The following is a 25957-nucleotide window of genomic DNA, read 5'->3' on the forward strand; positions in this document are numbered from 1 at the left end:
GAGAGATAAGAAGATCAGCTCCAGATAGAGGCTAGCCAGCAATTCTGCTGGCTATGCAAGTCTTGTTCCCTTTCTGCAAGGATTAGTATCCGCAGTTCCACGGTATGTGCTTTACCTCTCATCACCCATTCACTACAGGAACTGGGACTTCTGTCTCCTAGACACCTGCTGAGTACTTTAATAAGCTTGTGATTTTATCAGCTTCTGTCTGATGCTATGAATGTTTTAAATTAAGACTCCACCAGAGTAAACAATAAAAGACCATCTTCAGGTTAGGTCTCTTATGTCAATGTGTCAGCAAGGATAGAGAAGACCAAAGGAAAATGCCTTGGTCTGTATCAAGATGATTAAAACTGTCCCCAGCATCTATGTAACCTATTTATTAGGTTACTATTTCGGTTTTTTGTTGGTTTTTTTTTTTTCTTCCCAGAGATAAAAATGCAAGCTCACTATTAAAATACAATTCTTAACTGAGAAAAATTATCATAAAAGTGATGGACAGCTTCCTGTTAATTGACTTTTTTAATAATAAGCAATAAAATGGGAGTGTGAGTTATTCTTAGCTGCCTCAGTAAAGGTAATCACAATATATTGATACTTTAAAAAAAATTATTAATTATTGACTTTTCACTGGAGTTAGGTAATTTTTAATATAAGATCCATCAAATTAGAGATTCAGATAAGTTTGAAGTAACAATAATCACAGAAGAGCACAGTTTAGAGGCTTCAAGGTATTTTATCATGACTACTTTCAGGGTTTCTTTAGAAGGAAGTTGCAAAAAAATAGTACATAGCAACAGTCAAATAGCAAACTCAAAGAAATAGATTTTTCTTTACATGTTATGTGATGACAATCTGATTTTTCAGTTCAGAAACAGATGAACTGGTGATTTGGTCCTGCTGTTGCTCATACTACACATTTCCTAATTTTTCTGCTACAGTCTTTTGCCCTTTGGTAAAGAGTCATTTTAAACTTTTCATTGAATATTTTCTAAGGGAAGGTCAGATCTGAGAGGCTATGAATGGATTAGTCTTTGATCTTCCTTCCTTGACTAACATGTATACAAGCCTGCCAGGAGATTTTCTAGAATGACAAATGTAAGAATGACTGACTGAACAAGAAACACCTACCACTTGGAAAGGGGACATCACCGGAGTTGCAATAGTTTTTACCTAAAAATTGCAAAGTATGTAATTTACAGAACTTTAAGATAGGCAGATGTTAAGTACTACTACTACACATATGTACGTATTTTTGAATGCATCAGAAAAGCCAAATTATGAGGTAATAAGAGCATATTACATGAGTCATCAGAGTCTCTACATTCCAGGAGAGGGATAATTAGTTATTTCTGATGACTGGCTAAATACTATAAATAGCATTTCACTGTCATTCCGGAGTCACACCATGACATTCTTATAGAACAAATAAATCCTTTAAAGAGGGACAGTTTCACTGTCAAGCTTCTCCAGTGGAAAGCATCACTATACAAATAGCTCTCTCCTTTATAATCCTAGCTAGAAATCCTTTCAACTCAGCAAGGTAAATGACCCTCACTCATCAACAGTAAAACATTGTCACCTTTTGAGTTGTTCCCCCCACCAGTGCCAAGACATGCTTCACAGACTTGATCTAACCTGACTGAAGTCCTAATTTACCAGACTTGAGGCACGCATAATATAAAAGGATCAAAGGAAATTAGCATTTATGATATGATTTTATAAGATAGGAAATAGTGTATCCCTGTTTTGCAGATAAAATGTGGGTTTAAAATATAATAAGAGAGATTAGTTAGTGACAGAAAAAAGGCTAAATGCCTGGAGTTCTTGGCTCTAAGTCAGCATTCAGCTCACAACATCCCCCATCATATGAACAAAAACACAACTGTGAGAAGATGTATATAAAACCTGTCCTAATCTCTCTTAATGCTGAAAGAATATACGCAAAATGGTTTACTATTTGTAAGAATAAGACTCACATTTTCCTTCCACTGTGTTCACAAGACAAAAATGGGTCATTTTCTCCTGGTATATATTTTGTAAGACTATCAAAGTTACATTGGGGTGAACTTGACCCAAATTGCGTCAGGAACAGGGTTGTGCTGCTAATAAAGGAAAAGGTCTGTTCACTATGACACTATTGAGTAGTTAAAAAAAAAAAACAAACAACCTTGTAAACAAATGTTGTCAGCTTTCAAATGTAATTTTATAAAACTCCTGTGGCCTTCAGACATGCTACATTTTCATCCTTATCACCACATTAAATCACATTGCCATTAATGTCTTTGGGAGGAATTTGAACTCTTCAGGTTTGAATTTAATTACATTATGTAAACTAGAAAATGTCTTCAGTGTTCTTTGAGGGAATAGCTTATCTTGGAAATTGTTAAATTCTTTTTTGTTTAAAATATTTACATTTTGATAACTTCATTCTGCTGCTTATAGCATTTATTGATCTTTCTCAGGAATCCATTTTCAATATAAAACATTCTATTTATTTCCCATAAACCCTTGGCTATGTTAGACCATATTCTTACACAGCTTTTAAGGAAAAAATAAATTAATATGTTTTTGACAGCATAAATATCTTGTTTTATGGCAATTAAAAGGTAGGGAAATGCATCCTTATACTTTTTTTTTTCTTTTCTCTGGACACAGCACTTTAGTCCACACCCTGGAACACAGCAGTACTACTTTAGCTAAAAATGTTCACAGCAAAAATATGGTTATGTTGCCTGCTATCTGCACATGGAAGTTTCTTTCTTTCTAATTTATGACTCATTTACCTCTCAATTTGACTAATTCAGTAAATGTTTTGTTCTTGTGGGATTTTCTGTTTTGTTTATATTGTAGGGAATTTGAAAGCATTTCCAGAAGCTCTCTTTATCACTCATCTCCTGATTTCTATCTCTTCTTCTGAATCTTCCCCCCTCCAATCATTCTCCCTTCTTTCTCACCACCTATGGCAGTGTTAACTGCATTTTCAGACACTATAAAAGTATATTTTTTCCCTTTCATATTTACTTCACAGAACACATCCATAGATGTGAAAGCATTTTACAGCCAGTCAAGCCAAGACTCCCTTCCACCTGCACTTGAATGAAGCTCTTGTAATGCATGAAAGTCCAATTCTAACTAGGAGGGGAGGATTGCAAGTAAGTATTGCATAGAATTTCATTATCTAATAAAAAAATATATACATCCCACAAAGGCAGATAGATTTTCACATCCTTTCTAAATCCTGAAGTTTAGGAAACCAGATCAGTTAAAAAAAAAAAAAAAAAAAAGAAAAATCTCGCTTGATGTTAGCAGTGGGTAAAGCACTGTTCCCAGCATGCAGTATCCATGGCCAACTCTCCTGCAAGTATGCAGTGAGCCTACAGAAACACTGCCATGAGAAATCTTTTTTAGTACCACCCCTTATCAAGGTCTGGCTTTAAAAACTGTATTGTTGCAAGTAATAGCATCCTGCTAATACTTTGCTATATTTCTAAAGGCAATAAATCTCCCCTCTCAACACCCCAGCAAATCCCCCAATCAGATTCACTGGTAGGGTGGATCTCAGCTAAGCAACAGAAATGAAGGTTTACTGCATTCACAGTGTGGATAATTTTTTCAGCTGGATGTTCCCATGGAGTAAATAGTGTTCAGCTGCACGCCACATCTGCTCTGGCACAAACATGTCCAAGAAGGGACATGGGTTTGGCCAAAGAGGGCACATTTTGCATGATTTTGGATTCTACGTTTCCAACAGTTAAAGTATATGCCAGACAGTTTTGGAAGCTTCCTAAGAAGTGGAGCATACAGATGAGCAAACATATCAGTGTGCCTAATAAACAAATCTCATTGCAAATATTGACATTCAAGTATTCTATATGCTTTGGGGATTTGTGTTATTTCATGAAGTGTTTGATAATTTAAAAGAAAATCCCCACTTCCGCAGGTTTCAAACAATTTAAAGGAAAAGTCTTTGGTTTCCACAGCATTAAAACCCAAAAGTCACGCAAAATAAATTCAAATAAATAAAAACAAACTTGCCCTTCAATTTTTTTAAAGTTATGTACTTGTGTTAGATCCTGGATTATGCTTTTAGTTTGTCTGTTTGAGTTAGGTTCTCTTACAGAAGATACGCAATAGCTATTATTTGCAAAAGAATAATTTCAGAGTTTGCTATCAGAATATGCTGTAAAGAAATACACCACAGGCTTGCTTTTGGGCAACTGTCTAAAAGCTCTTTCAACAACAAGCAGGGGTATATAATTTTAAGTGTACATGCATATGAAGACATGAAGGACTCCAGCTCCCACTTTCTCCAAGAACTGGACCACTTAATTTTTGTCAACAGTCCTCAGAAATGCCCAGGTGGCTTACATCAGATGAGCCACATTCTTTGCACCTAGATAGTTGCCATGGAAATAACCATAAAATTCCTTGGCAAAGTCTACCTTGGTCCTTACTTGTACCCTGAACAGAGAGGGAGCTGATGACACACGCAAAATGGCCTGTCACTTCTAAGTAACACAGTTTTGTGAATAACTAACGTGTCTGGAAACTAGTCATGGCACTCAGTCACAGATTCTCAGTCACAGCCAGACCCTCTGTATGTGATTGTGGTTTAAAAAACTTCAGCAAAATAGTCTTTGTAAGTCTGGATCAGAAACAAAACCCCCTGAAGAACATCTGCTGCCTTTGTTGGATCATCTCATGTCAGGTACTACATCTCACCACCACAGCCCTGATGGGCTGACACAGGGACTACATCAGCTCCAAAAAAGATATAAAAAACAAGGTTCTGACAAACTCCTTTGAATTAAGAGGAAATCCTCCAGAAAGAAAAAGTTGCCAGACTTGGAACAAACACCCCATAAGTAATATCTATTTTGTTATACAATGTTAACTATAAAACAATAGTCCATAAAATGGATAGACACAATTATTCAGAGTGCGTGTAGCTTTCTTTCAAAGCAATGCAATAATTTCATTTGCCTGGAATACACCTGATGTGAATGTAGGAACACAGGAAAGTTTATACCAGGAGGTTCAAGAACTCCAGAGAGTACATTTGGATGCCAACAGCCAGCCCTAGGTGTTCACATGGACTACATCTGAGCTAGCCCTCTCAGCTTCCCCTTATTGCCAGTAGAGACAGCAGGCACTCAAACTCAACCCAGCCTACAGCAGACCATACAATGAATCATTCTTTGAAGCATTCATGTTGATTTTTCTCCCTCTCCTGTGTCAGAGAAAGAATAAACAGGTTGGGTGTTGTTCTGAAATATACAATTTCCTTGCAAATCATCATCTCTCCTGTTAATATTGGACCAATGCATGAAAACCATCCTTCAGGCCAAACTTACACAAACAAGCCCATCATTTCAACGTGCATGAATGCACAGATTAACCCAACTGCTAGAGGATATTTTTTTGTCTACCCCATCTAATTATCTTTGTGGACAAACATTTTCCCATCCTCTATCAAGAGGTGAACCTCATACAGGGATTATTTACCTTCTCTGTGACTGGATCTATAAGTTGTACAAAAAGCATCAATTTGGTACACATTTTTATAGTGTTGCCAAAGAGTGAGCAGAGAAACATCAGGCTTGCTGCCCTTTTAAACCTCCATGGCTGAAGCCATGCCATTGCATGATCTTTGCTGCCTCTACTTCACAAGCGCTCTCCAAGAGCACAGCATACAGAAAGTAATTTAAGGTATGTAACAAAACACAAAGAATGGAGCATAATCTATAATCAAAAAGTTCCCAGAGTAATTGTTCAAAGTAGTTAGGAAGGCTCACATAGATTGCTTTTAGCCTCATTCTCTGAAAAGATAAATTTTATTAACTGAAGACTGATAAAGTAGTACATGCATTTAGTAGCTTCAAAAATTGCTGTTAGTACCAGCAAGTCCCTTGGTCAAAAGATATGAAAAAATTTATAAGCTGTGATATATGGATCCAAACATAGAGGACTTGAAAGCAAACAGTGAAATACATGGCAAGTCTGTTTAGTCATGACCACAGAGAGGGATTAACATCCCTCACAGACTTCTGCTCTTGGGCAGAACACAGGGAGCCAACAGAACAATCCACGGATATGCCTTGCAATAGGATAAAACAGAGAGAGAATAAAAAAGAAAAGAGAAAAAAAAAAAAAAGAGCACAAGCCCAAAAGACTTTCAAATATTATTTTGGAAAAGGCAGAAAAGACGATTTATTAAATACAAGCACAGATGAGAGGGCCTCCAGGTACCAGATTTATAATAATTACTACCTCTACTGACAGCTTCTTGCCTTTTAAACTTTGAAGAAAAGGATGTGGGAGAAGGTCATACACAAGAAAACATTTGTCATCTAAGATGCTGTCCTCCATTTCTATGATAAAATAATTTCTCTTACAATACATTGCAAAGCAATGGACTTCAGTTCCCAAATTATACTCTGTTAACATGAATCATACTGGAAAAGTGCACTCTTACTTATTTTCCCCCCTTTCAGGCTCACCATTGTTTCTTCATCCATTTCATTTATGTGAATTTTTGCTTTTTCTCATGTGAAAAAAAACCAAAACCCTCAAGCCCCCACAAACCAAATGCCTGGGACAAGCAAGTGAAATCCCTTACAAAAAAATTGAAACAGCTTCTCATTATTATGCTTGCTTCCTGTGACAACCTATTTGGCAGGATTCAGTCAGGACTGTGGTGGTCATGTGCTACTATTGGAATGATCTCTTTTTTCTGGCCTTTAGTCTTCTGTCTGAGGAAAGGTGTCTCCCAAGGAAAGTGTCTCACAAAAAGTGTTCAGTTTACCATTCATAAATTATACTCGGGTAGGCAAACTCCATACTTCCTCTAGGAGGCCAAATTAAAATCTCCTGGTTTTACTTCCCATTCCTACTTCAACAATAATGATGATGCTACATCACATTTCACTGTGCTGGATGCAGTCCCTGAAAGAATATCTATTTTAAATTGGCAGAAACTAAATTATTAATGCAGTATTGATTGCAAAGAAGTTTGTGAGTAGAGAGCTGCCAAGCCCTTGGTTGCCATACCTTATCAACAGTCAGGTCTCAGAGAGTCATTTGATGCCTCATACACATCAACTACCTCATACATAGTTAAACAAGATTTAATGTATGTTCTTCAAACAGAAAAAGGTACTGAAGATAAAATATGTGCCCACCAAAAGAAATAATTTTTCCCTGTGCTGGAATTTCTCATGTAAGTATATAATCACTTGTATTCTGCCCACCTGACCACACACTGAGAGTTCATTAGCTTTATATGCTCTTTTTTCTATTCATGAAGCCATGGAAGAATTCAATACAAGTACAGTTTGTGTATAAGTATAACCTATCTGTAACTCATCTCAAATTTAAAAATCGCCTTTGTATTCTCATATGATGTCACTGAGCCAGACTGTGCAAACCATTTTAGAGCAGCCTTAGGAATGCATTTTAGCCATGTGATGATGATTAGAGAATATAATCCAAAGTGACTGCTGCACTACAAGACACAGTCATTTCTGACAATTTCTCTGTTTTTGCTCGTATAAAACTACCATTACTTTCAAACATTCTCTTTCTTTAGAGGGAAAGAGTAAAAAATAAAAATAAGAAAGAGAAGGATTAGATGAAACACATTTTTAATTTCACTTCCAATCTGGGGCCACAGTGAAACCCCCAGTCATCTTCAAAGCCACAACCTAGGAAGAATCATTTTTTACCCTGCCAAAAGTTAGATACAGGCACATGGATTTGAAGGAATTTTTCAAGGCCATTTTCTCTATCTGAGAAGCTAAAGCCGTTCCCGAAATAATTTGATTGACGTGCATAGACCGAAAATATAGATGGTAGGCAAGTCTTACAGAATACATTTTTGCTCCTAGCAGATGTTATAGACCTCACTATGGACTTATCAGGATTACCAGACTAATTTAGCTGGCAATATGTATCTTTTGTACAGGTGCTTATCGGTCTGGCATAAGAGTATTATCACTTAGTACAGTTTGGGTATTAACAGCTAGCAGCTCTTTAGAGCATTTTTTTTAGTACCAGGTCAATTTTGGTTTTTCTATCATATTAAGTAAAGACAAAATATATCACTCTTAGCATAAATTTCCCAACTATAAAGTTGCCACTGAGTTCCCTTAAATCAGCTTTCAGAGCATGGTAATTATTTTTAACACTGTTACTCTAGTTTCTACTTTTTATCTGATACACTCACCCTGATTATTATAAAGTTTCAAGCAACAGTCAAGCAGTGTTAAACTGAAGTTAACAGTGGATTTCTTAGTGCCGAATTCAGCTAAGTTTATGAATTTCACAGAATATTCTGAATTGGAGGGGACCCACAGGATCATCAAAGTCCATCTCCTGGCCCTGCGCAGGACAGCACCAAGAGTCACACCACATGCATGAGAGAATTGTCCAAATACTTCTTGAGCTCTGTCAGTTTTGGTGCTGTGACCACTTCCCTGGGCAGGCTGTTCCACTGTGCAACCACCCACTGGGTGAAGAGCCTTTTTCTACTATCCAGCCTAAACCTCCACTGTCACATCTTCAGGCCATTTCCTGGTCCTGTCACTGGTCACCAGAGAGGAGAGATTGGTGCTCTGCAGAGAACAAAGAGTTCTTTGTGGTGACAGTAATAACCTATGCTGAAGGTGATGCACTGACATTTATCCCTGCTGTCTGATATTATGCTGTAGCCTATACAGCTTGTTGTGGATACAAAAATCCTGCTAGCAAGGCTTTTCTTGCTATTTTCTAAGCCCGTGAGAGACTTTTCACTCTCACAGAAGAGGTAGCAGAGTTATGTAAACAACCAAACACCTGCAGCCTTGAAAAGTCTTGTTCATAGTACAGTAGAAAAAATTTTGACGATGGATGTTTTAGGATTCTAGCCCATCACCCGCAAGGGGTGGCTGATCCTTTGTCCAATTAGACTATGAAGAAAAAAGTCTATAAAAGAGTTTGTAAAATAATTAAATAAATCAATCTTGCTGCACAATTCCTGCCTGCTGGATCTTCTCCTCCTCCCTATGGCTGCGGGACACGGTGATATACCTTAGGGCATTTTTTTTTTGTAATAGCTTGTCATGAGTTTCTTTGGAGAATAGAGAGATACTGATTTCAATAATGTGAAATTCCCAAAGTGCAATGCATGTGTAGCCATATGACTGCTACTGCTGATACCTGTTGGTGACACCTAGCTGAGTTTCTACAGGAAACATCCCAAAAATCTGCTTCCTCAACCAGTTTTCATTAACTTCAACTCCATTCTTTTCCGTCACCAATGGCACTATACTTTATGTACATACACATGCTCATCTATTCATAGATGCGAGCAAGTGAAAGTTGTATCCAACAGGAAGGTAGAATGTTTTCATCTGACCACTTTTCTTAGTCAATAAAATGCTGTCACTAATCTTGCACTGGTGCTGTATTTGATTATGAAACAAAAGTCTCATTTTAAAAAACATAGTGCCTGCCCATTAGACACATTTTAGTGCTCTAATGTGAGAGTCCACACTCCAACAGATGCCTTAAAACCATAGGTCCACTTTCAATCAGTATATTATCTCGGAATCAAGCTTATCTGGTACACTAATGTGAGGAACAAACCACCATTTAAAATGCCTCCTATTGTGCAATACTGATGTTCTGGAACAGTGCTACAACAGCTACCAGAGAATAATAAGGCCATTTATATCTTTAGTGCTTGATAACTCATAAAACTAAGTTACATCAAAGTAATTTGGGGGGCATTAAAGCTTTTCAGTGTCTGCAGAATAAAAGTATGCTAATGAACTAAACAATTTTTTGTATGTAGAAATGAACGTTATCTTTCAAACCAGAACCAAATTCCCTAGCTAAATCTCTGAATATAATTTCCTGAGCTTGTGTGAAGTACTCCTTTATGTATGATTTTTTTTTAGTAGCTCTGCTAAAAAAGTAAATCTCTTACATTCATTAAAAACTAATAGTTGCCTTTTAAGCACAGTAGTGCAAATATATTTATCCCTATCACAAGGAATCAGGCTATGCTTTGCTGGCATTCATTATCAGAAAACAGCCTAATTTGTCTTTTATTTTAAATGAAGTTTTGTTTACTCAGTTATGTTTTAAAAATTAACTCCAAGAGCAACTGTAAAACATAAATTAAACTCCATATACTATTACTTTTGAATCTCCAACAAGCGGAACTTTTAACTGAGTTTCGCATTTTTTCAAGAAAAAAGGAGTGATTATCCTCAAATGCACACAGGTTATGACCCACAATTTCATTAGATGCATTAGCATGTATTATTTTCTCCAGCATTTGGACAAACTCTTTTCTTAATTTCTGCTTTTCAAGCTACCTGGCATTTAGCAACAGGCCCAAATCAGCAAAATACCTCAATGCTTCAAGAACATCAGGAATAGTTTAATATACCTCTAGGAAATGGAAAGCACATGTGTGTCATAATCTATCCTTCACTACAGAACATATTTCAAATATGAACAGAGAGAAAAAGCATAACATCAGTTAATTGCTAAAGGAGTCTCTGTGTGAAAATGTCAGCTTGAAGAAGAATATTAATTTGGGTATTTTGATCCTCAGACACCAGGTGAGTTGTTGCCCTGACTCTCTGAAACTGCTGCACTCTAGGCATTCACGAGGAGTTTTCTTTAGATATTATCACTTATGAAAACTGAAAGTTTTATCATATATAGATATTTATATCTATATATCTATTTTTTTATCATATCTATATAGACTATTTTTTTTAAACTAAATTCTGTCATGTTACTCAGAACTCTGAACAGACCTACTGTGTTAGCTCTCCCCACTAAGAGACACAAGGCAAGGTGAATAATGGCATCAGAAACAGGCCCCTTACATTAGAAAGAACAGTGTTTCATATACATGTATATAGATATGCAACTAAAAAATGTTATGGAGTTTAAATGTACAATTAATGACAAGTTTGATGCCTGGATTATTCATACCCTGCACGATTTCTATGGAAAGCTATGGATGTGGTACAGACTGTAAAATTAAGAGAACAGTTGTACAATCGATCTTCTTATTGATTTTAGAAGACTGATAGCAGTCTTGAAAAGCTGAGAAGAGGGAAGCCACTGAAGCCAGAGAAATGGACTAACGAGGCACAGTAATAATCTGAGAGAAGTCAGTGAAAGAGAAAGGTCATGCATCCTCTGATAAGCAGCACAAGAGAGGTTGCACGTGCCAAAAGGTGAAGGCAGGGGAACTCTCATCCCTTGTAAACTGATAGAAAATGCTTACTATGCCTGCTGCTCAGAGCAGTGTGGGACCTCCCTTACACAAGTGCCTTCATTTTCCCACTGTGAAGTCCAGCATCCCGCAAAGGGATGTCTGCCAGCAGTATTACTCCCCTTGGTCTAAATCCAAGATTTGCCTCAACAATCCTAAGCAACACAAAGGAAACTATTTCACCTCAGGAAAAATGTTAAGGCTACACTGATTATTTTCCTTCTTCTTGTTACAGATTTTTCCAAACTTGGTAATCAAGGCTTTAAACTTCTACTTTGCTTGAATTCAAAGTAGCTGGGTTTCTAACCCATAAAACTTGATTAATGTGAAAAATGAAGACTGCTTAGCTGACAAATACAAGATTACATTAACCGGATCCACTTGTTTCCCAAGAAGCAGAGTGCTGTTGTCTGACAAACCACAAGAGCCTGGAAGTGAGTCTGAAAGTCTCAGGAAAAGCAATATGCTTTCCACCAAGGTACAAGAATTAGCCTGAGGATTAATTTATCAAACCCTGAGGAAAGTCTTCCCTACCATGAAGTTCTAGCTTCATCCCTTTGATACCTCTAAAATGAAGTGAGCTAGACGTGCCATATAAAAAAAACTTGCAATGAGGGGACTTGGAGCACCATTACTTTACTTCCTTTGCTCAGTAGGGAAGAGATACAGGATTTTCTACAGTTTCTTCACAATTATAAACATAATTTATTTCTTGTCCCAGCTAACCTCTCCCTATGTCCCTTGTTGCTCTTCCCTAAACTGTATGTTAGGGATAACAATGCTGGATGTGCTGTGCTTTGACTTTACTCCCAACTTTGATGAGTGCAGAAAAACCCTACAATGATTCAAGGCATGGTGAGAAGGACTTGACTTACCCACTGTGGCAGGATGCCAGATGCCACCAAAGCTGCTTTCTCACTCCCCTCCTCAGCTAGATGGGGAGAGAAAATACAGTGAAAGGCTTGTGGGTCAAGATACGGACAGGGAGAGACCACTCACCAGATACTCTCATGAACAAAACAGACTTGAGTCAGGGAAATTAGTTTCATTTATTACCAATCAAACTGGAAAAGGATGAGAAATAAAACCAAATTGCAAACCACCTTCTAGTGTGTTTTGTAAAACCCTTTAGTACTCTCAAACTTAAGCCTTCTCAGGTTTAACCTTACTCCAAACTTTCTCTAAGTCCTCCACCCCCAGGGGGAGAGGGAATGAGAGCTGGTCAGTTCAGCACACCTCATTTCTGCCACTCCTTCCTCCTCAGTGGCAGGACTCCTCACACTCTTCACCACAAGATATAGGTGAATTCCTGCTCCTGTGCCTGGGAGTATCTCCTTTCCTTTCTTCTTCACTGACCTTGATGTCTGCAAAGTTGTTTCTCTCATATATTCCCACTCCTCTCTCTGGCTACAGCTGCTCCTGACCAGTTTTCCCGCTGGTGGAAATCTGGCCTACTGAACACAGGGCAAGCTTCTAGCAGCTTCTCACAGAAACAACCACTGTCTCCCCCACCCTCTCCACACAAGCCCAATACACCCTCTCATTTTCAGGTTTACAGTGAGCCACTTCACAGAGAATTGTTACTTCCAGACAGCAGCGCGGAGAACCCCAGGAACAAGATGACTTTCAATAGGTAAAATAATTTCTTTTTTTTTTTTTTTTTCAAATCTACATCTTCACAAAGGACCAAAGGACATTTAAGTCTTGTTACTACTCTATTTTTAGGTCTGATAGTTTGGTTTATTTGAGCAAATTTTTGTATGGTATGCACTGAATCAACTAACATGGCAACCACCTGCTCTGAACTTCATTTAGGTTAACCTTAGGAATGCAGAGTTTTAAATTTGCTTTTCTCTACTGGTAGCTGGAGACAGTATTTCCACAGGATATTCAAAGCATCCCTAGGGCTTAAACTACCACGAAGTAGAATGAAGAGAGAAAAAAACAGAAAAAAATTCAACAAGCAGATATAATAACACGTCTTACACATATTACTCACCCTAAAACCCAGTTGGGAGAAAAAATAGTTTTATTATTTAGGCCATAAAATAGTCATCAGTGTATGACATCTGGGACCCTGATATTAGATTCCAAGGGTTGTTTATATTTTTCTATTTCATTCCTTCTCATTCCTTAACTTGTCACCTGTCTTTGGACATCTATAGAGTGGAGTATTTCTTAACGTTAAAAAGAGAAACAGAAGTCTGCCTGCATTTGATGTGTTATAACTGAATGCTAACTTGTTCTTCTTTATCAAACTATCAGCTATTAGGAGCAGCAATTCTCATCTGCACAGAAGAATCACTTGAACATCAAGGACGTTTTAAGGTGCTGTGGAAGTAATTTTAAAGAGAAGAAAAAAAACCCTTAGTACTCTCAAATTTTTATCATGACCCTGAGCCTATTTTAACAGAGAGAAACAGGAAGGTATCTGTCAATCTAAATGGGAATAGGACAGGACCCCAGGGAAGATTCTAAATTTTGTGTGTTTTTCCTATTGAATCAATGTGAAGTCTTTAATTTCTCTAGTAAGTTATACATATTTTCAAATAGTGTTACATACCATATGCACATATACTGAAGATAAGAAACCAAACAAAAAAGTTGTTAATGCAAAAGTGAATAGACTTATATTTCAAAATGTAACCAGAATAAAATCTCCACTTCCAACAGAACTCAGACCAATGACACCTTCATTTTGTAACCATATTATAGCTGCACTATAAAACTTGGTTTTAAAAGTCATAGAAGCTTAGTGGACTTGAATTATGCTAAATCAAGGATGTGGGACAAAGTAACTTCATTATCCTATTTTCAAGGTCCAGATAAAATAATATTTGAAATACAGCTAGTATAATCATTGGATAATTATTTGGATTGGATATTCCAGGAAACCCTGCCAGTAATCTAAGGTCAGCACTCTCATAATACTGAAGTTTTCCAGTATAAATCCTGTAATAAGGATTTCTTTGGCTGACATAACAGGAATTAAAACAAATGGGAAACTTTACATAGAAAAGAGTACATAAATTTTAATCATGCTTTCATCCATTCTCAAGCTTTACTGTTCCTATTTATTCCCACTGTCCTATTTGAAAAGTATTTAGTCCAACAATTTCAACAATATTGCAATCAGAACTTATTTACTCCTAATTTACCACACCATTATTTTCTCCGACACCTTTCCTCTTTACCCCCACATCTGTGATCACCTTGGCATTGCTAGAAATTTCATTTTACTATATTTATTTAATAAAGAGAAATTCAATTAAGTGATGTAGGAGTACTCCAAAATTTCTCTACCTTGTATATCTGTTAAATATTATCAATAAAGAAGTATTCTGCTGTATTTTATGAGGAACTATACTTATGCCATAAACTCACATTAAAAAAAATACAGAATGAAAGACTTGTACAATTTGAAAGGCTTGTCCCTTTCTTATATTCTGCTTTGGAAGTATTCACCATATTTCTATAGCACACTGATCTACCTGTTTTGCTAGGATTTAGAGTTTATTTTTCATACAGTATGACTTCCAAATGACCGAAACCATTCCAAAGTGTCAAAAAAACCCCCAAAAAGACCCCCCAAAACCCCATTTTTTAAAAATGAACACTGAAAATAGCTTCAAAAACATCAAAATAAATTACTATATTTGAGTTAAAAAACATTCTGACACATTCAAGACAAAACATTTAGCTTTTCCATTATGAAACAACTAAAAAAGCTTTCCAAGCATTTTTAAACACAATTCTTTTAAATTAAATTTATAGGCCTTTCATTATCTGTTTTACTGATTCAAACCTAATACTAGGAAATCCTTCTGAGGAAACAGTGAGCTTTTCTTGTAGGTTCTGAAGTCCATATGTTGTATAACTAAGGATCATGACCTTTCCTCTGAAATGGTCTCAGTGAAATACTGAGAGCATGGCAAAAGATTTTACTTACTGTGAGGAAAAGTGTGCTTACGTTTATGCTTATAAAAAGTATCAACAGCCATGAAATTTCACTAAACTCCAGACCACAGGAGTTTTAGGGAACTTTTCATGGAAGTATTTCACATCTCCTTCTCTAGTGTAGTGATTTTGTCAACTATTATCCAACTAATGTAGAATTCACATGCAGAATCAGGAACCACCACCAGACATTCCCCTTTCTATCAGGAGAACTCAGTGCATGATCCAGAGAGGAACTGGCTGAAGACTTTTTGTCTTTCTACAGTTCTTGGCATTCTGGCAGGACTCCGTCAGAAACCAATACAAGTATAAATCCACAAAACCAAACTTACAGAATTTGCAAGGGTTTTGAAATCTGGGTCTCAAAGGGTCTTCTGGAGCCTCTCATTAAATAACACATGGAATAATCTGTATTACATGTTCAAGGTCGTTTTATTCAGAATAGAGAATCATGTGATTTAATTTACAAATATTAGATGTCAATCCTGTTCTTATGAGTCCTTTATATTGCCTGAACAACCAAGGATGGCATAAACATGTTAGAAGCTCACTATATAAATGACAGTGGTGAGAAATGAAAGTGGAAGAACAGACAGCCATGCAACCATTTGTTTAGAAGATTCAATTACCACTTTCATACAGAACTTGATTCAGTACCATTTTTGACACTGTTTCCTATTGTTGCAGCTCAAAATTTATGGGAAAGAGCTTTCACTTTGTACTAAATGGACCCAAACTTGTAGACTTCCCGACACTTTAAAATCATGCAGTCAAAGACAGTCTTTAAGCAACAGACACTTTCAAATAAATAATGCAAAGCACTCGAAGCTACCAATGTAGGTGGCAGAGATGAAGTACTGTTTATATATCCTGTCTGGCCTGACTCAGCAGACATATTAGGCTTTGTATGTAGTACAGACAAATGAAGAACACAAGAAATTACAGTCATATCTCAGGAAAGCTATTCTTATGGAAAGACACATAATATTTGTCAGTATTTATTGCTTTGGTAGTTACACTCCATATCTCTTTAAACCATGAAGGCAAAATAAAGTTAACTTTGAATTAGTTAAGCTTATGGTGATTACTTAAGCTAGTATCACTGTCTCTCAAGACTGCTCTCTTAGCCAAATCAAAGGAAGTGACTGTCCCATTCTACTTTGCACTGGTGAGGTCTCACCTCAAGTCCTGCGTGCACTTTTGGGTGCCACAATATAAGAAAGATAGAAGGCTATTAGAGAGTGTCCAAAAGGAGGACTACAAAGATGGTGAAGGGTCTGGAGGGGAAGACATATGGAGACTGGATAAGGTCACTTGTCTTGTTTAGCCTGAAGGAGACTGAGGGGAGACCTAGTAGCTGTCTACAATATCCTCACAAGTGGAAGCAGAGTGGCAGATCTCTTCCCTGTGGGGGCCAATGGCAGGGCCATGCCATGACAGGGCATGCCATGATGCTGTGTCAGGCATGATGTGTTTAGACTGGACCAGAGGGTGGCTGGGCACTGGAACAGGCTCCCCAGGGAAGTGGTCACAGCACCAAGCCTGACAGAGTTCAAGTGTTTGGACAATACTCTCAGGCACATGGCGTGCTTCTTGTTGCTGTCCTGTGCAGGGCCAGGAGCTGAGCTCAGATGATCCTTATAGATCCCTTTCAATTTAGGATATTGTATGATTCTGAGATTCTCTAAATTGAACTAAAACACAGTATAAACAATATTTTTATAATAAAACTGTTGCTGTAACTTTCAGGTATTGCAATGACTACCAGTAGAAGCTCAGTCACTTTTGAGAAAACACATCAGACCCTGTTTGCTTAGAACCTCACATGCTATCCTGACAGAGAGGCAGTATATTGAATCAGAGTGGAAACCCCACACTCTTAGCTTCTTGCCTGAAAATACAACAGGTAAGCTCTCTAAAAAAGTCACTTGTGCCTTTAATATTATACTCATGTTCCTAACACTAAGTGCAGCTGCAAATACCCAAGGACGAGATAACACAAGTAATATCATACAGCCTTGAGATAAATGTCATTGTAGGTAATATTTTTACATTTTATTTAGTATTACTCACATTTCAATACTTTAAAATTGATGAGCAAAAAATTAGTATCTAACCACAAGGGTTTTTCGAATGTGGTCAATTGAAGTTCATGTCACATCCATGTGTATTCTACTAGACCTGATGAAAGTCTGCTCTTTTTTAACGTATGTGGCTGAAATGTGGAATGAAAACTAAAACCAGAAGTAAGCACTGACTAGTAACCAGTGAGCAACAATGATGTGAGAGACTGGAATTTTAAGTAGCATGTGAATTATTCAAGATCAAAAACGTGTGTGCAGTAAAAGGTGACATAATCTTGCTAATTGCCCAGGAGGCATAAGTTCCAATTTTCTCTAGACAATACATAAATTTGGTTGAGTCAACAAAAGTTATGCACTCCGGATAACACATTTAAATTTAGATTTCTTGCTCCATAAATCAAAAGTGAAATGGAATAACAATTCATTTTTCTATAGCCAACTTTTCTTCCATTTCTAACCCTTGTGAGGCTCAAAACTCCCCCTGAATGTCACAGATCAGAGCCTCCCCTGACATTTAATGAAATTAGGGAAAAATATGCTTGTGTAGGAATGGGAACAGAGGAAGAATAAGTGCATTTCCACAACTGCGGCTTTCATACTGTGACTATGGTGTGCATGTAAAACCAGATGATCAGAACAGCCACTTGTAGGACTGGAATCACTCCACAGGGCATGACTTTGAGGAAGGTGATTATAGTTCTGTTAATATGAAGCAAGAAAATTGTGAGTTAACACAAACTCTATGCCACAGTTTTCCTAAAGGCAGAAAAATCTGCCTTTTCACTTTGCTGACTCATGTCATAGCTGAACAGAATAACTACTTGTCTGAAAGCACAGCTGGGATGGAAAAAGAACCTGAAGTCTAATTTAAACAAATGTATTTCCTGCAAAGCTTTGGCATTCTGGCCTAAGTACCTATCTATCCCCAGTAAACTTTTATCTCATCGGTGCTGAGACAGATCGGTCAAAGCCATGTGGCCCTAAAAGGAAACCTCAACAGAAATTTGGAGGTTTTTTGCCCAGAAATCCCTTATTTTTACTACCTCACTTTGTGGAAGTACTGAAAGTATCAAAATTCACTTAAATTTGTACTGAGATGAACCCTTTCTGCATGTTTCCACTGTTTAACTCCTACTATCAATAAGGGGAGAGATTCCAGTGAGAACTGATACAAAAATACAACAAAATGATAATAAAATAGACTACTGTCAACAAGAGTCATTTTTTGATGACAGGTGCCCACAATTGTGCCCACAATTCACACTTTTTCCTGCAATAGCAGCAAGGGAACATCCCCCTCTCTGCTGGGACTTAGGCTGCCTCCCACTTAAACCAGGATGAAACCACATGCTGGGAGTTACTACTCTGCTCCTGAAAACTGATTCAGATTCATCCTGCAATAATCTCAATGTCTCATTCAGTTTCAACATAAGATTCCTTAGCTAAGGAAAACAAATATTCAAAATAAATATGTGTTGTGTTCATCTTTGGAGATTTTCAAGGTCTAAAAGCTCTGAGCAACCCATTCGGATCTCACAGCTTTCTGTCTTTTTAACATCTCTCTGCTTGCAGACAGAGGTTGGACTAGAGACCTCTGGAGATCCTTTCCAACCTGAATTATCCTTAAAAATGAATAGGCCTAATGGATCAAAACTGAATATGGCAGATGTTCTTGGAAATTAAATGAACCATTTTTTCAGATGAAACAGAATCATTAAGGCAACTACAACTGCTCTTTCTACTCTTTATTCTCATCATGTCTTGCTTCAAATTATTTTAATTGCCTGTGGTAGAAAATTTGTCCTAGTACATGCATACAAGTCAAATCTCAGTCAGAAACTCCTCTGTACAGCAGATGAATATTCATCATGAATGTATTTATGAAGGAACTCTTCACAAATATTTGTATCCCAAGGTGAGTTTCAAAAGCCCCCCCCCTACTAAAGTTATGAAATAGCTCAGATTCAAGACTTACTTGTATTGCAGTGCTTGTTAAGGCAGTAGCAGGACCTGCCTCCATAGAGGAGCTGCTGCAAAATAGCTGTTACTGCTTTCACCACACAGTACCTCTGTTGGGCCAACACTGACCCACATGCAGGATGCATGTGTTCAGCTTAATCTTTTGCATCCTGAGTATCTCCCTGACAAGGCCCTTGCCCTTATCTAAGGATCAGTGTCAACTCCTGCACTCCCCAAGCACTTCTTTCTCTCACAGTTTTCAGCTCAGTCCAGTGGAGCCCTGGGAGCAAATGGCCACAGGAGGTGCAGCTTCCCAAGGGACGCTCAGTGCCCTTCTGAACCGGAGGTGAAGAGCCTCGCAGCGCACCTGCGTATGCTCGCCTGCACGTATGTTTGCACTGGAAAGTCAAACAGCCAGGACTAAAATGCAGGTAAAAGATGTCCTGCTTAAGCAATCAAACAGAGCTGAGATGCAGCTCCTTCCTGCTCAGGCAGTTGATTTACTAATTCAGCTTTCAAAACAACAAGTCAGGAAGCTCAACAAAGGGAGATTTCAACAAAGGGAGAACATCGTCTGCCTTCTCAAACAGGGGTGCACTACCTGAAAGTTTTTTCCATAAAAAGTACTGATATTTTGCTCAAAACAGAAACTGTGAGTAGTAAAAGTCTTGGGGTAGGTTCAATGTAAAAAGCATCTTCCTTTAAGGAACCATCAACCACAGAGCATTCTGAATCTGTAGAAATACCCTCCCATCTTCTGTGGATGGGAGCACTGAACACTTTAAATTCCTCAGCACCCAGTAAACTATTTTGATTCTGTGGATGGGAGCACTGAACACTTTAAATTCCTCAGCACCCAGTAAACTATTTTGATTTTTCATGAAGTTTGGTTTAGTAGTTAGATAATTACAGGGCAGCAGAAAAATTAGGGGATTTCACAACAGCTCACTTAGGAGCAAAAAATCAAGCATAAAGGGGAGTTATTGTATAGTGAAATGTTAGCCCAGAAACACAGAAGACTAAATAATTAATGTCACACTGTACATTTACTCTACAGTGAGGTAATACAATAGCAGCAAGATGAGAGACAATACATTTCGAGACAGCATTATATACCATTCTGTCTTATGTAAGCCATTTATAGAGACACATTATTCACAGCCATTCCTCTCTATGCATTTTTAATTGTTTTGTTTACATGATAAAATGTGACTCGCAGCTTGAACTAAGACAAAGAAGTAATTCTTTATATAAGCCATAATTAAAATGAGCAGAATTTGTGGCAATGACAGCTACCAGTGAAGGGTAATGGTTCAGCAAAAATCAATCAGGTGAAAAATTAGCTAGCTATTAAGAGGAAATAACTTAATGCTATTGCTAAATTCAAAATAGAAGGTTTGAATAGAAGTTTTCTTTACTACCAAGCAAAGGAATAATAAGTAGGAATTTTTCCTATATTGTTCATCAAAGTTACCATGTATTGTTTTGATGCCTGCTCCCTGACTACCATGCCCGATGCAACTCCTCAAAGAATTTTTACTTGACTCAATCTGTCTGTCAGAGCCTTATGATTTTAGCTATACAAATAGTAAAGCTAAAATTAGAACAAAAAGGACAACTGTAGACTTACATCATGTTTTTTGTATTTGCCCTACAACTTACAGTATCAGATATGTAAAAGGAAAGTGGATATTAGAGACCTTACAAATTACTTTCATATAGGCTCTTGTGAAAGCATAGAGAAAAAGCATGGTTTTCACACTGAGAATTCTTAGTATTTCAGTGCAAGCAAGACAAGCCTCCAGTGCCAGTACTGAATCATGGCTTGAAGTTTGATCTTTTTTTTTGTCTTATCCATAGGAGAAGAAAATGTATCTACATTCACAAAAGCTGTCTGGAAGTTTTAATGTGAAGTTATTGTCCAGTGGGAAGAAAAGTCCTTTCTGCAAAGCCCCTAGTTTCAGAAAGACAAGTCTTATTTCACTATGGGAGAAACTTAAATCACAACTACTTCTTATTCTGAATTAGGAGTTAATAGGACGAAGGGTGTCTCACTTCTTTTTTTGGTCATCTACTTCTGAAAAAAAAGCTTGTAAGCAAGTCAAAAGGTTGGAAAAATTATTTAGAAGATGTCAAATATAAAAAACTTAAAAATAAATCAATAAATAAAAATTCTGGTAATGACCTGGGAAGAAAAAAAAAAAAAAAAAGTCCACCTAATTCTTCTCTTTTTTCTCCTGGTAATCTTTTTATGTTGGAGAATCATATTTGTCTTTTTCAATAAATTTGTAAAAGAAAAAAGCAAACAACTCTCCACATTTTTAACAGACCTGGTTTTATTCTCTGGGTGTTATCAATCACATGAGACCTTTCAGCAGGATTTAACCCAAGAATCACCAGTAGCCCTGAGTTACTTCCACAGAGTCCATCCAAAAAACCAGAAGATTACTGTATAGGCCCCTTTTCACTCATAAATCCTAGAAGTTTATTATTGCCACTTCTCCATCTCTGCAGCTCTCAACTGAGGAGCAGCAAAAAGTTCAGTTCTTTCTTGTTACTCAGCCCACAGAAGAGGTGGCTGAAAAAGTCGGTGAAACAACAGAAATAGAAAACCAGCAGATTACAGGTAATACCTAAACTTATCTTTTACATAAAAAGAATTTACCCAGTACCAAGCAATATGAGAAGCTAAAGGAGCATTGAAATAGGTTTAAAAAACCCAAAACCAAAACAATAACCCAACCCACCTCTTACCAGTAGAAAGAGAACCACTTAGAGGGAATTTCCTCCTCCAGAGCACTCCCTACCAAAAAGGAGTATCTGCTCTCAGAACAGTAAGACAGTCCATACCTTCAGACAACGTTTATGTTTTTGTCTCTTTAAACTCACACCAGCATTGGCTTGGCACATAATTACAGGTCAAACAAATTTCTGTTTCTGTCTGGGGCTGATCAGATGTTTTTGCCCCTTATTATAAAACTGGAATTGGCAAGCAATGCTGGCAATCAGTGCTTTCACATTTAATTATTGCAACTCATCTAGGAATGCAGCCACAGAGCCTGAAAATGTTCCAACTGGTACAAAAGCCTCTCTGCTTAGCAACAGAGATACAATGAATGGGATCATCTGAGTGCTACTCTTTCTGCACATGCTCTCTACACAATTATGAATCCAGTCTGCTCATTTGTGCAAAGACACTCTGGAGACTGTAACTGCCACAAGAGCTGCACCCATGTGATTCTTTTTTACAAGACACACAAGCTGCTTAAGAATTCTCTACTACCTATACCCAGTGCTACTTGAATTAACCCTAATTATGTACTTAATTTAAGATGCCCATCTATAAATCAGCAAACAGATACAAACAAAATTCTCCAAAACGTAACAGTGAACCTCTGCTACTATAGAAAGAAAATACAATATTTTTTTTATGAAGTATTTGCTGCTACAGAGGCACAGACACAGACCTATGTAGAGTGATAGACATATTATCAACTACCAAAAAAGTGGTATCAAAGTAAAATAAAAAAAACCAAAACTTACCACTTGTATTTTGTATGTCCTGATGGATTATGCTGTTTTTCACAGACAACAAGTTGTTCACACTTACTTAGTGTGATAAGCTCACTTCATTTGTACATAGCTATCTCCTAATTTTGTTTTTAAATTGTGCAATATTGCAACAGGGCATTAAATTTTTTGGTATAAGTCAGTATCTGATTACAGCATGGTATGAAAGTTCTGTAAATAGTTGTGAAATCTTGACATTACCTTTATCCACACCTTACTCCCTCCCCCAGAAAGCTGCCTTGCAAGCCAATTAAGAGCAAATTGCTCGTCAAAGCAGGATTCTCCATACATTACTCAGGTGTGTAATTCCTGTCTCCTCTTTCAATGTCCCGGCAATCTACTTTTAAATTCCAAGGGAAATTTAAAAAAAAAAAAAAAAAAAAAAAAAAAAAAAAAAAAAAAAAAAAAAAAATCACCATTAAGATCCCAAGAGCTTTTTGTCTCTGCATATGTATAAAGCATTGTTTACAATCCATGAAACTGAATACACATCTTCCTCTGATTTGACACCTTGCAACCATGAATATGGAAGTCCCCAGCTCTGTTCAGTAGGAAATATGATCACAAGGCAATAATTTACAAGACCTGAAAATAGATCAGTGAAAGCTCTTATTCTCCTAACAGTAAATTCCTAACCGAAAAAGTTACCATAGAGCCTATAGAGCATTCAAACACCACCTCAAAACAGTGATTGCAGAGAAAGGAAACATTACAGCACAATCCAGTTCTTTCCGATTTGCAGTGATTTCCTCAGTCCATTGCTCAGAAAATTCCCTTATGTTGCTATTTAAAATGTATTAAAGGCTTATATCTTCTTTTTCTCAATATATTTTCCTATTTTTAGTTTTCAGTTCAGGGCCAGGTTTAGCTGTCACTTTGACAACATGCAATAATCCTTAACAAAAAGGAGACACAAACTAATAACAGTGACCGCAACATTTCTATAGTGACCTGGAGCAAAGCACTTCAATTATGACTAAAAATAATAGGTTTATCAATCATTCTCTGCTATCTGTAACATCCCCAACCATTGCCAGTCCCTATATAACCTGTCAGAATTTTGATAATCCAGACAGAATGACTGTGAAACCTACAGATTTATTCATTCCACTGTGTGTAAAAGGCACCCACATCAACACACGTATTTCTGTGAAAAAAAGAAAATCTAGGGTGGTGGGAGAAGAAAAGCATTCCACAGGTTTCAGATTAGCATAAAACTCTCCTTCGTAAATTACTTTTGTTCTTGAGCTGAACGGTGTCTATGCAGTTACTGACCAGTTAATATTTGCTCCCAAATAACTAGTTACAGCCAGCATTCAGTTCTCTGAAGTGCTTGATAAAGGATGATTTTCATGTACTTTTAAAGATGTGTTTCTGGGTCTTAAATAAAATTCCAGGACTGTCAAATTCTTGTTTAAACTTCAGGTCAAGGAAGCTGTTCAGCTTTAACTTAACATCTCTCTGAACAATGTCAAGAACATCACAAAGTGCCAAACCAACAAGAGCTGCATGAAGCTGATAAGAGAAAGATAGAACATTCATGCAAAAATCAAGCTGGAAATCAATAGGGGAGCCTGGATTTAAACTGAAAGCCATTTTTATAGCTCAGCTGCTAATATCAGTGGGAACCTGGAAGCTTACTGCCATGTGCTTTCTCAGGATAAGCTCTGAGACTCGCTTGCTGCATGTCTTCACATCTTCTCCTGGCTTGTACTCAAGAGTGGAGATTATAACTAATTGTTTGCTTGGACATGGGACCAAGTTCTCCCTCATGCCTGCAGTTACTCTCCTCAAGCTGAAGGCACAAACCATAACATCAATAGCTTTGGCAGCAGCAAAAAGAAAATTCCTCAGGCATGAAAGACTCTTTCTCCCACCCCATCCCAAATGGCACCCAGCAGATGATGACTCACTCACATATTTCTTCTGTATGTCAGGGGCCAAGCAGCAAGGAACTGGACCCAGGTAATGTTTAAGGCACTCCTGATCATACTCTGAACTATACACAGGGTCAAGGTAGAAGAAATAAGTACTTTTAACCTCTTTCTCCCCTGCAGCCCTGTCAAGTGTTCCTACTAGATATAGGGCACAGGTAAGGGTAAGAATAAGATTCATTACATATTCTGATTTCCATTATACTATCCAGTAATCAGTTCTACTATTTCACTAACTCTTCACAAGATATCACCTGGAAATTAGCTGCAGATTGCAAATAATTTGAAAATATCACTTCAGGGTTTTAATGAAATAGTTGGATAATTAAATAAGCATGTCTAATGCTTTGGGCAGTTTAAATATTTGGCTCAAGGACACTCACACTTGCAAAGAATTTCATATCATCACTGTGTTCGGTGTTTGTAACAAAACAGCAAAGGGTAGCTCCAGTAAAAAATAAGGAGTATCTCTTTTTGCATCAGCATTGGTGGCTAAAATTTTTTTCCACAGCACTACAGTTGAAGTGATTATACAGGTTCAAAGCAATTATTAACACAATAACTGTTTCCAGCAAAGTGACAACGACTTGGGTTTTCTGTGCAGACCTTTTGTGTGTTCATGTATACATTTTCTTTGAAACAAATTAATGAACTCTTAGGAATTCAAGATGTGCTGAATCAAATTTATTCAAGCCAGCTCTCTTTTAATTTATTACATGTGAAAGAACTGAATCTTACTTGGGCAGTCATTAATAAACTTTTTTTTTTGTTATTATTATTTAATAGACTGTCCCTCTAACTTATATGTTTTTCAGATAAACAAGATACAAGAGTGCACCTATTCTACATGTTAGATGGGTCTTGTGGAAGACCCATCACAATGGGTTCATCATGATCAATTCTGATGGCCTCATAATCCATGGACTTGTGCCCATCCACATGTCTGTTGCAGAAGCATCTCTATGAAATGATAATAAATTTTCTGGCTCCATTTCTGCATTTTGCACGTTGAGTTTGTCAGTACGCACTTTGTTTTAATTCACTTGCTATTACAGCCGGTGGTCTCTAGAGATCAACTCTAGCACTGATTTATAAAGATGAATTTTCTGGCCCAAGGAGATCAGTTTGCACAGTCAATAACAATATTCCAGTGGAGAACCAGAAGACTCTAC

The 25957-nt window shown here is 37.3% G+C and overlaps 1 protein-coding gene across 1 annotated transcript in view; it reads right to left on the reverse strand.

The window, feature by feature from the left end:
• ZNF385D (zinc finger protein 385D) overlaps positions 1–25957 on the reverse strand; it is a gene marked incomplete at both ends in the record, with an annotated part of 414505 nt that overhangs the window by 171027 nt on the left and 217521 nt on the right. The window lies entirely within an intron of this gene.

Source organism: Coloeus monedula, assembly GCF_965178545.1.
Source record: "Coloeus monedula genome assembly, chromosome: 1".
Taxonomy (NCBI): Eukaryota; Metazoa; Chordata; class Aves; order Passeriformes; family Corvidae; genus Coloeus; species Coloeus monedula.